The sequence below is a fragment of the Schistocerca americana genome, unplaced genomic scaffold (genome assembly GCF_021461395.2).
Source record: "Schistocerca americana isolate TAMUIC-IGC-003095 unplaced genomic scaffold, iqSchAmer2.1 HiC_scaffold_494, whole genome shotgun sequence".
Classification (NCBI taxonomy): domain Eukaryota; kingdom Metazoa; phylum Arthropoda; class Insecta; order Orthoptera; family Acrididae; genus Schistocerca; species Schistocerca americana.
Window position 1 is genome coordinate 100,001 of NW_025726230.1, and position 8,246 is coordinate 108,246.

The window sequence follows — 8,246 nt, forward strand, 5'->3', positions numbered from 1 at the left end:
CCCATGTTGCGCCTTAACCTAACCCATGTTGCGCCTTAACCTAACCCATGTTGCGCCTTAACCTAACCCATGTTGCGCCTTAACCTAACCCATGTTGCGCCTTAACCTAACCCATGTTGCGCCTTAACCTAACCCATGTTGCGCCTTAACCTAACCCATGTTGCGCCTTAACCTAACCTATGTTGCGCCTTAACCTAACCTATGTTGCGCCTTAACCTAACCTATGTTGCGCCTTAACCTAACCTATGTTGCGCCTTAACCTAACCTATGTTGCGCCTTAACCTAACCTATGTTGCGCCTTAACCTAACCTATGTTGCGCCTTAACCTAACCTATGTTGCGCCGTAACCTAACCTATGTTGCGCCGTAACCTAACCTATGTTGCGCCATAACCTAACCTATGTTGCGCCTTAACCTAACCTATGTTGCGCCTTAACCTAACCTATGTTGCGCCTTAACCTAACCTATGTTGCGCCGTAACCTAACCTATGTTGCGCCTTAACCTAACCTATGTTGCGCCTTAACCTAACCTATGTTGCGCCTTAACCTAACCTATGTTGCGCCTTAACCTAACCTATGTTGCGCCTTAACCTAACCTATGTTGCGCCTTAACCTAACCTATGTTGCGCCTTAACCTAACCTATGTTGCGCCTTAACCTAACCTATGTTGCGCCTTAACCTAACCTATGTTGCGCCGTAACCTAACCTATGTTGCGCCTTAACCTAACCTATGTTGCGCCTTAACCTAACCTATGTTGCGCCGTAACCTAACCTATGTTGCGCCTTAACCTAACCTATGTTGCGCCTTAACCTAACCTATGTTGCGCCTTAACCTAACCTATGTTGCGCCTTAACCTAACCTATGTTGCGCCTTAACCTAACCTATGTTGCGCCTTAACCCAACACACGTTGGGCCTTAACCCAACACACGTTGGGCCTTAACCCAACACACGTTGGGCCTTACCCAACACACGTTGGGCCTTAACCCAACACACGTTGGGCCTTAACCCAACACACGTTGGGCCTTAACCCAACACACGTTGGGCCTTAACCCAACACACGTTGGGCCTTAACCCAACACACGTTGGGCCTTAACCCAACACACGTTGGGCCTTAACCCAACACACGTTGGGCCTTAACCCAACACACGTTGGGCCTTAACCCAACACACGTTGGGCCTTAACCCAACACACGTTGGGCCTTAACCCAACACACGTTGGGCCTTAACCTGCTCTGTAATTGTCATACGACGCGTTAAATTAGTGTAGTGTTGCCTAACTGCAACCCCCGCAATATAGTTTGCTACTCGCACTGCCCGGTCCCCAGAGTATCGCTTCATGTTAAACACCTTGCAGCTATACACTGTAATGCGGATGGCGGCAGGACGTACATGCTCAATGCCCTTCGCAGTTGTTCATTGGCATTCGCATGGCGAAGCACAGCCTACGTTGTGGTACGGCTTGTGGCAACTGTCCGCTGATGTTGTACGTCCAAATCACAACACTGTACCGCACATTGGTCCTCATGTACTGAATGATACATCGTGGTACATGTGTGACCGTACCACGACTGCGCCAACAACGGCGAACCATACGGTCCAAATATTGTGCACTCAGCTACGTGTCGTCTCCCTATAAGAGCTGGATTGCAGTATGGTATGCCGTGGATGGCGATCAGCATGAGCCGTCTGTTGATGTAGTGGCGCGTGTTGTCAGACGTAGTCGTCTCTTCTCACACACCGTGATAGCATGGTGCACTGCGTTCCACATCTGCGACATGCGACAGAGGCCGGTTGACAGTCGTTCGCGCAATGGACATCGCATACGTACGGGGGCCACCTTCCACGTGTTCGCGAAGCGTGCACATGTTGTTGCGTGTATGTGGGCAGACATAGTGTGTCGTGACACCTGACACAGGCATGCAACAATCGTTGAATTTGCAAATGGCGATGGACGTCTACGTTTGCTGGTGACGTTACGCAAATGAAGAACTGGTAAACCGTTGTGGTGCGGTTGTTCTCGCTAGAGGTGAATCAGTGATGGCGACGATCGGTTGAGCTACCAACCGGTTGTTTCAGCGATACCCACCATGCCCACGAACGTGAATGGCATGTGGGTGTGAAGCGATACGCGGCGGTGGCTGGGTGGGACCGTCCCCGGCCGGTGAGGGGGGGCCTTCCGGCGTGCTGGCCGCGCGGTGCGTGGGCGCACGCGCTACAGCCGGCTGGTGGGGGCGGCCAGTGGCAGGCGCGCCGGCCGACGGAGGCGGCAGGCGGCGCAGCTGCGCGCCGGCGCACCCTGCACGCGGCGCCGTGCGGCCAAAGTAGGTCCTCGCGGGCCCGGTGCGAAGCGCGGTGGACATCTGCAGTGTGCTGGTCCGATTGAGGACTGTGTGCGCTGAGGATGCGCCGCCGCCCGGCGCTCGGCGCCGCGACGCCGTCTGCTGCTCGGTCGCCTCTGCGGTTCTCGCAGGTGGATTGTATCGCAGCTGTGCGGACGTGTTGGCGCGTGCGCTGTGCTGGGAGAGTTCGCTTCGGCACCCAAGTGGGGCTTTTGTCCTTCTGTGGCGCTGGCGTTGGAGCTGCCGGCCACCGTAGGTGGCGCGTGTTGTCTCCCGCCGGCAATGCCACGACAGCACGCTCCCGGGCCTCTGTCGGCAGCGGCAAGCTCAGTTGGGAGCACGGGTGGTCGCACCTAAAGCGTCTACTCGCCAAACTCCGGGCGATTGCGCCTCTCTCGAACCCGACCAAGTACTTAGGACGGCGCTGCGCGCCGCCGGGACCTGAGAGGGTTTCGAGGTGTATTGTGCAGGGGAGCTCAGCCTCCTCCTGTTTGCAGAATAATTGAGCGGACGCTTGCGTGTTCGCGCGGGCCCCCGGGACACACTCCCGGGCGGCCGGCTGCTCAGCTCTAGTTGACGCAGCTCCCTGGTTGATCCTGCCAGTAGTCATATGCTTGTCTCAAAGATTAAGCCATGCATGTCTCAGTACAAGCCGCATTAAGGTGAAACCGCGAATGGCTCATTAAATCAGTTATGGTTCCTTAGATCGTACCCACGTTACTTGGATAACTGTGGTAATTCTAGAGCTAATACATGCAAACAGAGTCCCGACCAGAGATGGAAGGGACGCTTTTATTAGATCAAAACCAATCGGTCGGCTCGTCCGGTCCGTTTGCCTTGGTGACTCTGAATAACTTTGGGCTGATCGCACGGTCCTCGTACCGGCGACGCATCTTTCAAATGTCTGCCTTATCAACTGTCGATGGTAGGTTCTGCGCCTACCATGGTTGTAACGGGTAACGGGGAATCAGGGTTCGATTCCGGAGAGGGAGCCTGAGAAACGGCTACCACATCCAAGGAAGGCAGCAGGCGCGCAAATTACCCACTCCCGGCACGGGGAGGTAGTGACGAAAAATAACGATACGGGACTCATCCGAGGCCCCGTAATCGGAATGAGTACACTTTAAATCCTTTAACGAGTATCTATTGGAGGGCAAGTCTGGTGCCAGCAGCCGCGGTAATTCCAGCTCCAATAGCGTATATTAAAGTTGTTGCGGTTAAAAAGCTCGTAGTTGGATTTGTGTCCCACGCTGTTGGTTCACCGCCCGTCGGTGTTTAACTGGCATGTATCGTGGGACGTCCTGCCGGTGGGGCGAGCTGAAGGCGTGCGACGCGCCTCGTGCGTGCTCGTGCGTCCCGAGGCGGACCCCGTTGCAATCCTACCAGGGTGCTCTTGAGTGAGTGTCTCGGTGGGCCGGCACGTTTACTTTGAACAAATTAGAGTGCTTAAAGCAGGCAAGCCCGCCTGAATACTGTGTGCATGGAATAATGGAATAGGACCTCGGTTCTATTTTGTTGGTTTTCGGAACCCGAGGTAATGATTAATAGGGACAGGCGGGGGCATTCGTATTGCGACGTTAGAGGTGAAATTCTTGGATCGTCGCAAGACGAACAGAAGCGAAAGCATTTGCCAAGTATGTTTTCATTAATCAAGAACGAAAGTTAGAGGTTCGAAGGCGATCAGATACCGCCCTAGTTCTAACCATAAACGATGCCAGCCAGCGATCCGCCGCAGTTCCTCCGATGACTCGGCGGGCAGCCTCCGGGAAACCAAAGCTTTTGGGTTCCGGGGGAAGTATGGTTGCAAAGCTGAAACTTAAAGGAATTGACGGAAGGGCACCACCAGGAGTGGAGCCTGCGGCTTAATTTGACTCAACACGGGAAACCTCACCAGGCCCGGACACCGGAAGGATTGACAGATTGATAGCTCTTTCTTGATTCGGTGGGTGGTGGTGCATGGCCGTTCTTAGTTGGTGGAGCGATTTGTCTGGTTAATTCCGATAACGAACGAGACTCTAGCCTGCTAACTAGTCGCGTGACATCCTTCGTGCTGTCAGCGATTACTTTTCTTCTTAGAGGGACAGGCGGCTTCTAGCCGCACGAGATTGAGCAATAACAGGTCTGTGATGCCCTTAGATGTTCTGGGCCGCACGCGCGCTACACTGAAGGAATCAGCGTGTCTTCCTAGGCCGAAAGGTCGGGGTAACCCGCTGAACCTCCTTCGTGCTAGGGATTGGGGCTTGCAATTGTTCCCCATGAACGAGGAATTCCCAGTAAGCGCGAGTCATAAGCTCGCGTTGATTACGTCCCTGCCCTTTGTACACACCGCCCGTCGCTACTACCGATTGAATGATTTAGTGAGGTCTTCGGACTGGTACGCGGCATTGACTCTGTCGTTGCCGATGCTACCGGAAAGATGACCAAACTTGATCATTTAGAGGAAGTAAAAGTCGTAACAAGGTTTCCGTAGGTGAACCTGCGGAAGGATCATTACCGACTAGACTGCATGTCTTTCGATGTGCGTGTCGTGTCGCGCAACACGCTACCTGTACGGCTCGCAGTAGCCGTGCGCCGCGTGCGGAACCACGCGTGCTTCTCAAAACTAACGCCAATGTTGTGTGGTACGAGCGCTGAAGCGCTGGAGCGGCCTGGCCTGCGGCACCTGGCGCCTGGCGCCGGTTTTGAATGACTTTCGCCCGACTGCCTGTCCGCTCCGGTGTGGAGCCGTACGACGCCCATCGGCCGTGAGGCCGTTGGACACAGAACGCTTGAACAGGGGCCGCCACACGCCTACGTCCCGCCTATGCAACTGTCTTGAAAGAGACAGTGTAAACTAAGAAAAGATCACCCAGGACGGTGGATCACTCGGCTCGTGGGTCGATGAAGAACGCAGCAAATTGCGCGTCGACATGTGAACTGCAGGACACATGAACATCGACGTTTCGAACGCACATTGCGGTCCATGGATTCCGTTCCCGGGCCACGTCTGGCTGAGGGTCGGCTACGTATACTGAAGCGCGCGGCGTTTGCCCCGCTTCGCAGACCTGGGAGCGTCGCGGCCGCCTGTGGGGCCGGCCGCGCCTCCTTAAACGTGCGATGCGCGCCCGTCGCCTGGCGGTTCGCATACCGGTACTTACTCGGTAGCGTGCACAGCCGGCTGGCGGTGTGGCGTGCGACACCTCGTACAACGACCTCAGAGCAGGCGAGACTACCCGCTGAATTTAAGCATATTACTAAGCGGAGGAAAAGAAACTAACAAGGATTCCCCCAGTAGCGGCGAGCGAACAGGGAAGAGTCCAGCACCGAACCCCGCAGGCTGCCGCCTGTCGTGGCATGTGGTGTTTGGGAGGGTCCACTACCCCGACGCCTCGCGCCGAGCCCAAGTCCAACTTGAATGAGGCCACGGCCCGTAGAGGGTGCCAGGCCCGTAGCGGCCGGTGCGAGCGTCGGCGGGACCTCTCCTTCGAGTCGGGTTGCTTGAGAGTGCAGCTCCAAGTGGGTGGTAAACTCCATCTGAGACTAAATATGACCACGAGACCGATAGCGAACAAGTACCGTGAGGGAAAGTTGAAAAGAACTTTGAAGAGAGAGTTCAAAAGTACGTGAAACCGTTCTGGGGTAAACGTGAGAAGTCCGAAAGGTCGAACGGGTGAGATTCACGCCCATCCGGCCACTGGCCTCCGCCCTCGGCAGATGGGGCCGGCCGCCCGCGCGGAGCAATCCGCGGCGGGGTCGTGTCCGGTTGCCTTTCCACTCGCCGCGGGGTGGGGCCGTTCCGGTGTGCGGTGGGCCGCACTTCTCCCCTAGTAGGACGTCGCGACCCGCTGGGTGCCGGCCTACGGCCCGGGTGCGCAGCCTGTCCTTCCGCGGGCCTCGGTTCGCGTCTGTTGGGCAGAGCCCCGGTGTCCTGGCTGGCTGCCCGGCGGTATATCTGGAGGAGTCGATTCGCCCCTTTGGGCGCTCGGGCTCCCGGCAAGCGCGCGCGGTTCTTCCCGGATGACGGACCTACCTGGCCCGGCCCCGGACCCGCGCCGCTGTTGGCTCGGGATGCTCTCGGGCGGAATAATCGCTCCCGTCAGCGGCGCTTCAGCTTTGGACAATTTCACGACCCGTCTTGAAACACGGACCAAGGAGTCTAACATGTGCGCGAGTCATTGGGCTGTACGAAACCTAAAGGCGTAATGAAAGTGAAGGTCTCGCCTTGCGCGGGCCGAGGGAGGATGGGGCTTCCCCGCCCTTCACGGGGCGGCGGCCTCCGCACTCCCGGGGCGTCTCGTCCTCATTGCGAGGTGAGGCGCACCTAGAGCGTACACGTTGGGACCCGAAAGATGGTGAACTATGCCTGGCCAGGACGAAGTCAGGGGAAACCCTGATGGAGGTCCGTAGCGATTCTGACGTGCAAATCGATCGTCGGAGCTGGGTATAGGGGCGAAAGACTAATCGAACCATCTAGTAGCTGGTTCCCTCCGAAGTTTCCCTCAGGATAGCTGGTGCTCGTACGAGTCTCATCCGGTAAAGCGAATGATTAGAGGCCTTGGGGCCGAAACGACCTCAACCTATTCTCAAACTTTAAATGGGTGAGATCTCCGGCTTGCTTGATATGCTGAAGCCGCGAGCAAACGACTCGGATCGGAGTGCCAAGTGGGCCACTTTTGGTAAGCAGAACTGGCGCTGTGGGATGAACCAAACGCCGAGTTAAGGCGCCCGAATCGACGCTCATGGGAAACCATGAAAGGCGTTGGTTGCTTAAGACAGCAGGACGGTGGCCATGGAAGTCGGAATCCGCTAAGGAGTGTGTAACAACTCACCTGCCGAAGCAACTAGCCCTGAAAATGGATGGCGCTGAAGCGTCGTGCCTATACTCGGCCGTCAGTCTGGCAGTCATGGCCGGTCCTTGCGGCCGGCCGCGAAGCCCTGACGAGTAGGAGGGTCGCGGCGGTGGGCGCAGAAGGGTCTGGGCGTGAGCCTGCCTGGAGCCGCCGTCGGTGCAGATCTTGGTGGTAGTAGCAAATACTCCAGCGAGGCCCTGGAGGGCTGACGCGGAGAAGGGTTTCGTGTGAACAGCCGTTGCACACGAGTCAGTCGATCCTAAGCCCTAGGAGAAATCCGATGTTGATGGGGGCCGTCATAGCATGATGCACTTTGTGCTGGCCCCCGTTGGGCGAAAGGGAATCCGGTTCCTATTCCGGAACCCGGCAGCGGAACCGATACAAGTCGGGCCCCTCTTTTAGAGATGCTCGTCGGGGTAACCCAAAAGGACCCGGAGACGCCGTCGGGAGATCGGGGAAGAGTTTTCTTTTCTGCATGAGCGTTCGAGTTCCCTGGAATCCTCTAGCAGGGAGATAGGGTTTGGAACGCGAAGAGCACCGCAGTTGCGGCGGTGTCCCGATCTTCCCCTCGGACCTTGAAAATCCGGGAGAGGGCCACGTGGAGGTGTCGCGCCGGTTCGTACCCATATCCGCAGCAGGTCTCCAAGGTGAAGAGCCTCTAGTCGATAGAATAATGTAGGTAAGGGAAGTCGGCAAATTGGATCCGTAACTTCGGGATAAGGATTGGCTCTGAGGATCGGGGCGTGTCGGGCTTGGTCGGGAAGTGGGTCAGCGCTAACGTGCCGGGCCTGGGCGAGGTGAGTGCCGTAGGGGTGCCGGTAAGTGCGGGCGTTTAGCGCGGGCGTGGTCTGCTCTCGCCGTTGGTTGGCCTCGTGCTGGCCGGCGGTGCAGGATGCGCGCGCCTGCGCGGCGTTCGCGCCCCGGTGCTTCAACCTGCGTGCAGGATCCGAGCTCGGTCCCGTGCCTTGGCCTCCCACGGATCTTCCTTGCTGCGAGGCCGCGTCCGCCTTAGCGTGCTCCTCCGGGGGCGCGCGGGTGCGCGGATTCTCTTCGGCCGCCATTCAACGATCAACTCAGA

The 8,246-nt window shown here is 57.2% G+C and overlaps 2 non-coding genes across 2 annotated transcripts; both read left to right on the plus strand.

Moving 5' to 3' along the window:
• Positions 1–2,922: 2,922 nt before the first annotated feature.
• On the plus strand, positions 2,923–4,832 carry LOC124585295. The gene has a single exon (XR_006974854.1). It is a non-coding gene; the product is annotated as a small subunit ribosomal RNA (ribosomal RNA).
• Positions 4,833–5,184: 352 nt separating this feature from the next.
• LOC124585286 lies at positions 5,185–5,339 on the plus strand. The gene has a single exon (XR_006974847.1). It is a non-coding gene; the product is annotated as a 5.8S ribosomal RNA (ribosomal RNA).
• Positions 5,340–8,246: the final 2,907 nt, after the last annotated feature.